The 13,335-nt window shown below is 36.6% G+C and overlaps 1 pseudogene; it reads right to left on the bottom strand.

Moving 5' to 3' along the window:
* Window positions 1-1,581: 1,581 nt before the first annotated feature.
* LOC127635530 (E3 ubiquitin-protein ligase listerin-like) overlaps window positions 1,582-13,335 on the bottom strand; it is a 52,966-nt pseudogene continuing 41,212 nt past the window's right edge.

The following is a 13,335-nucleotide window of genomic DNA, read 5'->3' as shown; positions in this document are numbered from 1 at the left end:
CTCAGGAAACACCTGCTGAGAGAGTTGACATTTATTGTTTTACATTGAGCAGCACATCTGCAGCATATCTTGAAGCAAATGACATGAAAATCTCATCACTGCTCTCATTTGTCAACACCAAGGGCGTAACAGCCGTGGGGGGATAGGGATACATCCCCCGCACTCTTTCAAAAGGTGATTTTTGTCCCTCGCACTTTTCCATGCTAAACCCATACCGAGTCCAAATTCTCCAAGGCTGATTGAGCGGCCATCCAGCAAATCACAGGTGAGTTTCATGAGCCGAAACAACCCTTATGTAACAGGCCGTCAGTCAGACAGTCTAATCAACGCGGCTCCGTTCACAAAGTTGCTTTAAACAATGCTCAATTTTCCATGTTTTTTTCTCAGCATTGATGTTAAACTAAATTAATAATCTAGAGATTAGTTATTTATCGGCATATCATTCTTGATTGGCAGCATTACATGAAATGCACTGTAGAAAAAAGACAAAGAACAATCCTTCTTTTAAGCACACATTGTAAGTTAAAATCAGAACATGAGACTCTATTAAGTTATACTTTTTACATTATGTTTGTGAGGTAATAGTATGATCAGTTGTTTTTGCCAATTTAAGCAGATTACTAGATCTGTGTTAAATATATAAAGCTATTTTTAATATCAGCTCCTGTTTTTACCTCCATGTTGGTGTGCTGTCGACAAACTGTAAGATATAAGATAGTTCTGCTGTGTTCTTAGAACACTATTACTGAAGTGAATAGATATGCTTTTTAATACATGAAAATCTATGGACACACTGTAATTGAAACTCACTATAAGACTAATATTGTTGTCTTTTGATAAAAGTCAAAGGAAATTATAGATTTGCTTTGTTCTTATAATGCTTAAAACCTTTACTAAAGTCTCTTTGTAGGCTTGTAGACATGCAAATTTAAAAGGATTAAAATTTTATTTTGACTGTTGATTCAGTGACTAACTCATTACACACAAGACACTCATTTGTCACCACCTTCTGGCATCACCAGAAATGGTCACTGAATCATTAATTGGATCTGAACTAATTTTGGTGAACTAAGTCAAAACACTCAAGCTACTTGGATACATATAAATTATGCACATGCACAATTGTCATTATTATCACTGATTAAATAATTTATTCAGGACCAGCTTGCGCTCCGCATTTTATTATCATGTGTGAAACAGAATCAAGTGCTCCACAATATGCCTTTTATTTTTGCAGCTAATTTGGCTAAGTTTGGCAATTCATTTGCAATACCTGAATCTTTAAAATACTACAAATATTAAAAGTACATAATTTGCATAAATTAATAATACTTACATCATTCTTGTATATTATTGTAATATAATAATACTGCAGTGTTGGGTCTGTTGACACCTACTGACAGCTGTGCATGAGATAATTAATTTCCAGAGAGCTGTAAACATGTAGATGATGATTTATAGTGAAATAAAGTTTAATAGTAAATTTGAATTGAATATTATTTAGGCACCGACTACAGCAGGAAGGTGATGAGTATGTTTGCAGATGTGTGTTAACCGTGGTCATGTAGAGAGCAGATCCGTGAGGAATCCTGCATGAAGAGAGTGTTCGTAGGAGTATATGCATCATGGTAGTAGGGAGCAGATCCGCAAGGAATCCTCCATTGAAGAATGTGTGGGCAGAAGGACAAGAGCAGCAGCAAACTGGAAGGTAACCACACTCCAAACACATGGGCAGAGACGGGCACCAATACAGATGCACGTGGGAGGACCAACTGAGGCAGAGACAGCAAGGTGAGTTACTTGATCATGGATCATGGCACAACGAAGGGTTTAAGTAGGCAGAGAATCAACGGAGAACAGTTTGTATATCAGCATTTCCCATGGAAAACAGCAGCACCTGAGAACAAAAAAATAGAACAAACTGGTGAATTCCCCCGGGACAGTACTGAACGTTGGGCTCTTGGGTGGGGAACAAAGGGGGCTGGTAACCAGAGGTGGGTAGAATAGCCAAAAACTTATATTAAAAGTACAAATACTTCAAAAAAATTACTGAAGTATAAGTTAAATACTAACATAAATAATTACTTGAGTAAGAGTATGAAAGTATCCAATTAAAAGAGTACTCAAGTAGAGAGTAACTCATTACTTTCACAAATAATGGGCATTAACTCCGCTGTATTCCATTACATAATGCACATTTAACAAATGTCACAGAATTATTATTATTATTATTATTATTATTATTATTATTAATAGAAATTCTATCTTCATTCACCATGATGTTGTTCTAAACCTATATGACTTTCTTCCATGCAACACAATAAGGAGATATTAGACAGAATGCTTAGAAATAGAAATAGAGTCTCAACTCTGTTGTCTTATGGATTACTTTTATGCTGACTTGTGCAATTTTATTGAGCTTTAAAATGTTGACACCCATTCACATGAATTGTGTGGACCAAAATAAATTAGAAATAATTCTAAAAATCTTAATTTGTGTTCAGCAGATGAAAGAAAGTCATACACATCTGTGATGGCATGAGCTAATTTTATTTTTGGGTGAACTATTCCTTTAACTCTTTCCCCGCCAAACACAGAATTGTCCGTGTTTTATGAAAAAACGCTTCCCCGCCAAACACGGAATTTTCCGGGTTTCCGTGTTTTAGGTGTTATACGGTAAGGAAGACCCCTGCACATGTTTTGAAAGAGTACGCAACTCTTTGATCAAAGAAACAGAATGCGATCGTCTCAAACATGAAGAAGTGGAGTACTGAGAAGATCAAAATATCAGACATAAACATGCCTTTTTCTCAGCTTTTTGTCTGAAATGTTGTTTTTTGACAAAACCTACCTCTGTTCAAGTCGCAATAAAAAAAGAACAAATGAAGATAAAATAAAATCGGTTTTTTTTGCCTAAAAGCAGAGGCTCAGATCTTTATTGTGATATATAGCATCTTCATATATTCATGGAAGAAAATATTCTGCGGGCCATTAAAGTTTAGCGAAAATCGTCAAAAACCCTGGCGGTGGCTGGCAACTTTTTTTTAAAAACGCTGGTGGGGAAAGAGTTAAGGGCTCTTGTCAGATCTGGATGAATTTGTCAAGAAGAGAGGTTTGGTAACGTTTCTAGTAATTATTACACTGAAAACGTAAAAATGTCCCACAGGGACATTATATATAATGCTGAAATATAAACCAAATCATGCTTGAAGCTGCGTACACACTGCCAGCGACTTTATCGCTGCAGGTCGCCAGTGGCTGGCGGTGAAGTCGCTAGTTGGTGTTCCCACTACTGGTTGCCTAGTAACGTTTATAAATGACATTCACAGATGTCATTCCATTGCTGTTGACAGCGAATCTCTTTTCTTGCCACTAAAAACAAACATTTTGGAGGGAAAAGACTAAATATAAATGGAATCAGTACATAAAATGCTTAATATCAAAGATGAACGAGAAACAAGTCGTGCTGTTTGCCAGAGTGGCTGTTTATCTGCGGCGAAAATGCAAATGTCGGTCTGTCTGGGTCCATAAAATCCCCGCGATCTCAGATACACCTTTCCACGCAGTATTTTTCTTTAAAATGTCCTTGTACGTGGGAAGAGACATATCATAGAGCACTGGAAAATTTCTAACAGCAAGAATTAGCCTTTCATCCATCTTTCCATTACTGCAGGAGAGAGAGAGAGAGAGAGAGAGAGAGAGATCACGTGAGCTCTCCCGTCGTCTCTCCTATTGGCTGTCGCTTCCATTAGTCGCTCCAAAGTTGAACTTTTCTCAACTTTGTCGCGTCGCTGGACACGCCCACATCTAGCGCCAACGGTCGCGACAGCTCGTGTCGCCGGAAGTCGCTGTGTAGTAACAGTTTTCAGTGTCAAAGGAATTTAGATCATTAATTCTGTACAGCAGTACCACCGCTCTCTAAACGCAGAGTACGCAGACCGTGTAGGGCACCAACCCTGGTTGCAAAAAACTTGCTGTGTCTGAAACCATCCGCTATATAGTGCACTATTTTGGGTGTCTGCCATTTTGTAGGAGTGTCTGACTTCTGAGTGAGCCACTCATTCCCTACTTTTGTTCACTCATTCTTACTCACAATGCACTCTAATTTCCAGTGTACATTTGATGTACACTCGACGACAGTTAATTGCCCATAATCCACTGTGGCGAAGACATACGAGCTAGGAGTTTATTGCTTCCTTCAGTCCTGCTTTCACACATGTTTTATTTCATTCTGAATGTATTAAATTATTTTGACAAATCATTACTTGATTAAAATAACTTTATAACATATAGAGAGGCAAACCATACATTTTAAAATGTACTCTTTATTTATATGTATACAGAATTTTGCCATTAAGATGAAGATTTATTTATTTACTAAATAATTCAATGAGGTGATATTATTTTAACTAAGGTGACTGCACACAGTTGAAATATTGATTTAAATTGTGTTATAACATGTAGTTTATGATCATTTGGGTGGATGAGGGCACTATGCACCCAGAAACACTACCCAGCTTGTATGGAGTTTAAATATACTTAATTTTAACAATAAATACAATAATGTACATTAGATAAAATATGTTTATTCCAAACTTTTGGCTGTCAGTATTTTCATATAAAGAGTAATGTAAATATTTGATGTTTCATAAGGAAATTGGAACTTTAATTCACCAAAGTGGCATTCAACTGATAACAAAGTATAGTCAGGACATTACTGATGTACAAAAAAACAGTGCCATCACTATTTGAAAGCCATTTTTCTCTAACAATTTGAATTTATTCCATACTCAAATTAACACAAACAGTACATGAAAACATGGAATCAACATTTATCAATATGCATCCCGTCACCCAACATACATTCCAGTGGTCAGACATTGTATAACAACAGACACACATATAAATCGACAGTCCAAAGAAAATACTCGATGACATAAAAAGATATAAAAAATACACAAAAAAGAAAAATGGTTCCACATTAATTAATTAAATAACATATATTTAATCACATTTAAAATTATAAGTCCCTTTACACAGCCCCTTCCCGAAATCCATCCAAAAAGACCAAATAGCTGGCCCACTTCTTATCAAACAACCCCCGTATGCCAAATTTTATATATGACACCTCCTCAAATGCCGCCACCCTGCCCATCTCTGTGCACCACTCCTGAAATGAGGGTACTTCAGCCAACTTCAATCCCTAAGGATGACCTGCCTGCCGATCATAACACTGACTAGGACACAATTTTTTTTATGTACTTCACCCCTATATTAATGACCGCCCCATCGCCTAAAATACAGAGTCTGGGGCTAAATGAAATTTTAGTGCCCAATATGTCACACATACATCTCTGAACCCTCAAGCAAAATTCTTGGATCTTAACACACCACAAAAAAACATTGCTTGTGTCCCCATCTTCTGATTGCATCACCAGCAGGTGGGTGTGTCTTTAAGGCCAAGCCTATACAATCTAGAGGGGGTCCAATAGAATCTCTAGGTGTAGACTTGATGTTTTTAGAATCCTTGCCCACACTCCCTCCTCCAATACCAGGTTTAAATCTTTCTCCCATACTCTCTTGATAGAAGTTGAACTCCGTCCCTCAGACTCTGAATTAGCAGGGAGTAATACACTGATGCCTCATGACCTTTTCCAAAAGAAGTAATTATCACTTCCAGAGCATCTTCCGCTTTATGGGGGTGTATGCGACTCCCAAAAATAGTACAAATCAGGTGGCGCAGCGGTAAATACCTGAAGAATTGAGACCTGGAAATCCCAATATGTTGAACCATATTTCCAAAGGATCTCAACACTCCACTCTCATATAGGCCACCAAGCGTATTAACCTCAAAAAGGGGACTTATTAATACATAACTTTGGGTTCAGCCATATGCTCGAACAACATTTAAATAAATGTCTGAATTAAACACTCTGGACTCTTTTGTCCATACCGAGAGCAAATGCGAGATAACAGGGTGTAACTTCTCCGGTTAATTTGATGGAAATGCTTTGCAATGAAAAAATAAGGGCAAGAACTTTCTGTTCAATACAATACCAGGGAGGGGCTCTCTCAGGTGGAAGCGATGAATGAGCCAAATGATGGATGCATTATAATAAAATGAAATCTTGGGTTGGGTTGTGAATAAAATACCCAAATACTTAATGTCCCGTTTGGGCCACTGGAAGATGCCCTACTGAAAAGCCATCACAGGGTAGTGCGCTGTCAGAGCCAAAGCTTCGGATTTAGACCAATTAACTCTGTATCCTGAGAACTTAGAAAAGGAATGAATAATTCTGTGGAGGCAAGGCATAGATCTAATAGGGTCGGAGAAGAATAATAAAATATCATCCAAAGCCTACCCGCCACAACTCCCGCCACCACACTTGCAAAATTATCCTCCTTTCTTATCGTGGCTGCTAATGGTTCCAGGGCAAGACAGAACAGTAAGGGTGAAAGAGGGCATCCCAGCCAGGTGCCCCATCCAGAGTAAAATAATCTGAAATTAATCAATTTGTTTGTATCGCCGCTACCGGATGTCTATAAAGTAACTTAATCCATCAAATGGATTTCCGAACCTGTACATTTCCAACATTTTTAAAAGATAATCCCATTCTACCAAATCAAATGCCTTTTTGGTGTCAAGTGAGATGGCAGCGACCAGAGTCTGATTATTCACCACTGACCACATGACATTGATGAAACGCCTAATGTTATCAGAAGAGCTGCAGCCCCAAATAAACACCACCTGATCTATATGTATAAGAGATGTCATAACTTTATTGAATTGGTTATTACATTTTTTTTTACAATATTTTAACGTCTAGCTGAATCAGGGAACTTGCATGGTAACTATTATACTCGCTTGGATCTTTGTCCTTTTTAAGAATCACACTGATCCGTGCTTGTGTCATGGTTGGCGGAAGCTTCCCATTCTTTAATGATTCTGTATAAACTTCTAGAAAAAAAAGGAGCCAGTTCTGTAGCATAAGATCTAAAAAATCCATCTGACCCCAGAGTCTTGTCGGTAGGCAAGGCCTTAATTACCATGCCAAGGTTATCTCAGAATCAAGAGAATTCTTTTGTTCAGTCGTCAATTTAGGGATTTCTAATGGTTCCTCAAAGTTTTCTAATATCTTCATCAGTAGACTAAGACGTGGAACTATAGAGATCAAGATAGAATTCTTTAAAAGCATTATTAATATCAATGGCCGAGGTAAATATTTCACCATTGGTGAATGAGGCATACTGTATGATCTGGCCCCTAAGAACCGCCTTAAGTGCCTCCCAAGCGACGCCCACAGAGGATACTGAGGAATCAATATAGACATTGATTTCAGCCTTTAACATTTGTTGAAATTCATGATTTTGCAAAAGGGATACATTAAAGCACCAACTATGTGATTTATTTTCCTTCGTATGTGGCATCACCTCTAAACACCTTAGGGCGTGATCTGAGACTAAAATGTTTCTGACTGAGCAATCAACAACAGATTAAATGAGGGACTTAGATATAAAAAATATATATATTCTAGAGTAAATCTAATGGAATGATGAAAAAAAAAATTATAGTCCCTACCAGATGGGTTCAAAAGTCTCCACATATTTGAGGGGTGCCAGCAGCTTGCAAGATCCCTTCAAAATATATAAAAAAGCACTGATCATCAATGTTAGGTGCATGAATATTAGCCAAAATAAGACTTTGTCCCTGAATTTCAGCTGAAACAATAATGACTCTTCCCAATTTATCTTTACTCTGTTTGAGACATTTGAAAGTAGACATTTACTTATCAGTGTTATGACTTCCCTGCTCTTACTCAAGCAATGCAAGCACTATAAAAAAATGCCCACCCCATATCTTTTCACATTTTTCAGCTTCCTGCAGAAATGGTGCGTTTCTTGAAGAAACACTATATCATATTTCTTACGCTTAAGAGAAATTACATTCCTTCTTTTTATGGGGTGCCCCAACCCATTTACATTCCATGTTGAGAGAGACAATCCACTCATATTTACATTTGACATTTTGACATATAAGAAAAAATAGATTGTGTGTCAAAGACAAGATTATGAAGACCACATTCCAACATTAGTGCAACAGTCAAAACCCAAACATCCACTTGAACCAAAAAAAAAAAAACGTGTGCATTAACCCCGCACATGATAGTGCCAACTGGTGTCTATCCCTTTTAACTCAAACAGTCCATGCACACCTACGAGAGCGCACGCAACAACCTTGCCATCAGATTGCCCAAGTCTGTTGTTTCTATACATACTTTGTGAGACAGAATTACACAGCAAAAGATAATCTATAAAACAAACTTCATCCAGTAGGCAGATTAAGCACAAAGTGCATGTGGTTTCATCCACAAAACCATCCCGAAGGAGTGTTGCTGTACAGAATAAATTCCAGCCACTAGGCGGAACTAGCACAAAAAGAGCATGCAGATTCTTCAAACAGTCAAGCTAATGTTCAGAGAGCAGATCCGTGAGGAATCCTGAAGAATGTGTTTGTAGGCATGAATGCATCATGGTAGTAGGGAGCAGATCCGTGAGGTATCCTCAGTTGAAGAATGTGTGGGCAGAAGGAAGGTAACCGCACTCCAGACACACGGGCAGAGACGGACAACCAATACAGATACACGAGGGACGACCAACTGAGGCAGAGAGAGAGTTATTTGAACACACAACAACAATCTAGCAAAGATCACTGCACAACGAAGGGTAGGCAGAGAATCAATGGAGAACAGTTGCTGTCAGCACACTAATTAGAGGCATAATCAGCATTCCCATGGAAACAATCTTGGAATCATGGAATATGCTGGCAGCACCTGTGACACATGAGGGAGAGAAAAACAAAACAAACAAAACAAACCGGCGAATTCACCGGGACCGTGACAATTCCACTGGAACATGACCATCGATGTGAATGGCAGCTTTACAAGACTGATAAACACAGCCAACAGAGATTATAACTAAACTGTCATTTTTCTAAAATGCACTCATCCAAGGCTCTTTGAGTTGATTAATGTGAAGTAATATTACGTCTTTGGGATTTCGAAAGATTTGTCTTCACGTGAGTTCGCCTCCATTTGTTAGAGCTTAACACATCAAGCATTTATGTAACACAACATCTCACTAAAGCAGTGGTCTCCAACATGGTGCCCGCGGGCACCTGGTAGCCCGCATGGAGTCTCTGAGTCGCCCGCCGAGCACGTTCTATAAATAGCCTGAATTGTAATCTTTCATTTAGTTTTTTTATTTTTTATTTATGATGATGGCATAAAATGAGAAAATAACTAATGGTAACATTTCATATACCATTAAAACATAATAAAATAATTTAAAATATTTAGAATCTGCACGTCGAAGCACGCTTCAAAAAAAAAAAACGTAACGTAACTTCTGTGAGTTGAGGCGGTCGCGGGCAGACAGTACATAAGATAAATTGAACTATAAAAAAGAAAAAAAGATTAATTATGGCTGATGATGCAGGTCATGCAAAAAAGAAGAACACTTATTATTTTAACGAGGAGTGGGAGACAGAATTCCTCTTCACTAACGTTAAAGATAAAGCTGTATGCCTCATCTGTGGAGCTAGCATTGCGGTTGCCAAGAGACACAATGCGGAGAGACATTTCACCACAACCCACAAGACCTTCAATGTTCATTATCCACCAGGTACATCACTTAGAAAAGAAAAAGTTAGTGAGATGAAAACAACATTAAGCAGGCAGCAATCATTTTTTACAAAACCCGCTAAAAAGGTAGTTGTTGTTTTTTTGCCCATAAAAGCAGGCTGATTTGGCCTATTTATTGTTGTAAGTGTGACAAATAACTCTTGACATTTTGTATTAAAATTGTGTTTAAATGTGTTCAGTGTAATGGGATCTACAGAGAGAAATTATAAATACAATTATAATTGTAAATTTTTTATATAAATTCCTATAAATAGGATTGATTGATGAATAAAAATAATCTAATAATTAATAATAATTTAAAATGCTTGTGAGAAATGATTTACATTTATTAAGCCATGATGTCAATAATCATTTCATTACTTAGACATATTTTGGTGATTAAAAGTAAAGTGAAAAAAGTGCCACAGTGTTTATGTTTATTTTATGACATTTTAAAAATGAGAAATTGTTTATTTTTATATAAAAAAATGCATTTCTTTCATTTTGCTCTATCGAAAACGTACCGAACCGTGTCAGCACTGTATCATATTGAACCTAACTGTGAATTTTGTGAACCGTTACACCCCTAATATATAATTATAAATTCAATTGTCATAGTATTTAACAATATTACTGTTTGTTGTTGTATTTTTCAAAACTTGAAACGTGTGTGTGTGTGTGTGTGTGCGTGTGCCTATATCAAACAAGTAGCCCTCTAGACTATTTTATTCCTTCAGGGAGCCCTCACTCACAAAAAGGTTGGAGACCCCTGCACTAAAGCATGAGTGGCTGTTACTTTTAATAAAATGTATTAATTCATGCAATACATTGCAAAAGCAAGTTACTTTACTTGTGGACAACCCCGAGCATTGTTTCCTCTCACACATACTGCTGCAATGGCCGTCTTGCATGCAATTTTAGAATGTCCCGCCAGATGAAGCCAGTTATCAGTGGATCCGATATTACAAAAACAATATCTGATTAAAGAAAAATACTTAGACTTAAAAATATTGGAAAATCTGATTATCATCGATCTCTAAAAGGCACATTTTGTTCAGGTGGAGTAACCCTAATTCAGTCATAACAACTCTCTGAAAGACTAAGCATGTTAATGTGGGTTTGACATATTGGTTAGTGATGGGACTTCTGATTCTTTCAGACGGTTAGTTTCAATGAACCGGTTAAAAAAAAAGACGATTCACCAGTTATTTTACGTCATCACATAATGAAGTCACTGTACATAATGCTACTGCGGCATCGTAGAATACAAACACATTCAATAAAGCCAGATGTAAGCACATATTGCTGATTATTTCATTTTGTCTAATAAGTGTGTTTACGGTCAGTGTTTCATTCAGTGATCTTACAGTACATCCTACATTAAAGTTTTGCAACTAAAGCACCCAATACTGACACTGATATACAAATTGTGGATTTTCTGCGTGTCTAAAGCATATAAAGGGATTAAATTAGTCTTAATCAGGGATGTGATTCCTCTGGAATCATCCAGAATAAATTTTTTCCAACCTAAAAATGTGATCCGCATGAGTTGTGTAAATCCGGGAAAAAAAAGGTGGGGGGGTGGTTCTGAATATTTAATGCAGGTACATGTCTTATCGACAATGTCCTGTCCGGTGCATTCTCTACGAATTTCACCTAAACAAGTGTCAATCAACCTCTACTCAGAACTACTTCACTCAAACTTCACTGCTGCTTCTACATCACGCACACACTTTGCTGAGAATGCGTGAAACGGTAGCTCCTGATTTTTGCCGTCAGGACTTCATTCAAGTAACACAGGTTTATTTTAATTCATCAAGAGAAATAAAATGGTTGGAGATTATGAATGCCTTGAGTTGTTGGTGACAAGTGAGCAGCATACCTGTAAGTGACAATAGCTTGAAATGTGTAATAACGAAACAGTCGTCACTGATATTGAAACATTGTAGAAATTACCACATTAAAATGTCTAAGCATATGAGAAAGTCAAATCTCATACATGTATTATTAAAAGACTCAAATTCCACATGTACTCTGAAAAGTGAATATAAACTAAAAATTGCATTTTTCAACGTGAGAGCTCTATGAAGTAAAAACATTTTTATTATCCATGATATTATATCTGAGCGACAATGAGACTGTTTGTTCTTAACTGAAACTTGGCTTGGCTCAGATGGTGCTACATCCCTCATTGAGGCCTCTCCACCAGGTTATACATTTCAATAGAAGGTTTGCCTTGGCAAGAAGGGTGGTGGGATAGCCACTATTTTTAACCAATATTTGTCCTGTAAGGAGGTTGTTTTTGGATATTTTAGTTCCAGTGAGTATCTAGTGATGTAATTGTCAGGAATCAATCAATATTGTTAATAATTATATATTGCCCTCCTAAGCATAATTCCTGTTTTTTATCAGTTTCTGAACGTTTAACTTTGTGTGTCACTAATTATGAAAAGACTCTTATTGTTGGTGACTTTAATATTCATGTTGATGACTGCACTGACTACAAAGCATCAGAATATTTTCAACATTTAAACTCGATTGATTTCATTCAACATGTCAGTGGAGCAAAACACAATCTAGGGCATATGTTAGATCTTGTAATTTCACATTGAATTCCTATTGTTGTAAATGATACAAATGACTTTTCAGTCTCAGATCATTAATGCTTATTTTTGACATTTTAGCTGATAATGTAAAGCTCCCTACAGAGAGGATAATTAAGAAACATTATATTAATACATCGATTTCAGCAATGTTTGTGAATATGGTTCAACATCAGTCAATATACAATGAAATGCTCACAGTAAATGAAAAGGTTAATAAATTCAATGTTATTATTTAATCAACTCTAGATGCTATAGCTCCAGTAAAAATCAAAGTTTAACTAAAGAAATGAGTACACTTGTCACTTTAAGAGAGAATGCTGCAGAGTGGAGGGTTTCTGGCAGAAAACTAAATTAAAATTGCAGAATCTTATTGAATCACATTCTTGAACATTGTGGTACACTCTGAACGGCAGTCATTTTATTCCAGGATTACAAAATGAGAAGAGTAACAATCCCAGAATGCCTTTTTCACCTATAAATAGATCGCCTTTTAAATCTCGGATAGTTTACTTCAGCTGTTTGTATCAAAGTGTGAAGAATTTATGTAATATTTTATCAGAAAATAGCTCAAATCAAATCTAATATTACGCTTTAGTAACATTGCACCCAGAAAATCTTCAGGACAATTAATAAAGAACAGCTTTTGTAAATAATATCTCAGTTAAAGTGCTCTACATGCTCTCTTGACTCTATTCCCACAACATTTTCTAAAGTAGCAGCAGACTGCCTGATTGAAGATGTTCTTGATATTGTAAATTACTCCATAGAAACTGGTAATTTCCCAAATGCCCTTAAATGTGCATTGTGCAACCACTACTTAAGAAATCAACCTAGATTCTACTGTTCTCAATCATTTTAGACCAATTTCAAATATACAGTTTTTAAGTAAGATTTTAGAAAAGCTTGTTTTTAAACAGCTCAATCCATTTTTAGATGAACACAATTTGTTCTATAGTATAAAATGCTATTAAAGTTTTTCAAAAAATCGATTAAACTAAAATATACACAAAGATGGCATTTTTAAGAACTTGACAAAATGGTTTAAAATT

This window comes from Xyrauchen texanus, chromosome 43 (assembly GCF_025860055.1).
Source record: "Xyrauchen texanus isolate HMW12.3.18 chromosome 43, RBS_HiC_50CHRs, whole genome shotgun sequence".
Lineage (NCBI taxonomy): Eukaryota > Metazoa > Chordata > Actinopteri > Cypriniformes > Catostomidae > Xyrauchen > Xyrauchen texanus.
Note: the sequence above shows the minus strand (reverse complement) of the source record. Positions and strands in the feature narration are given on the sequence as shown.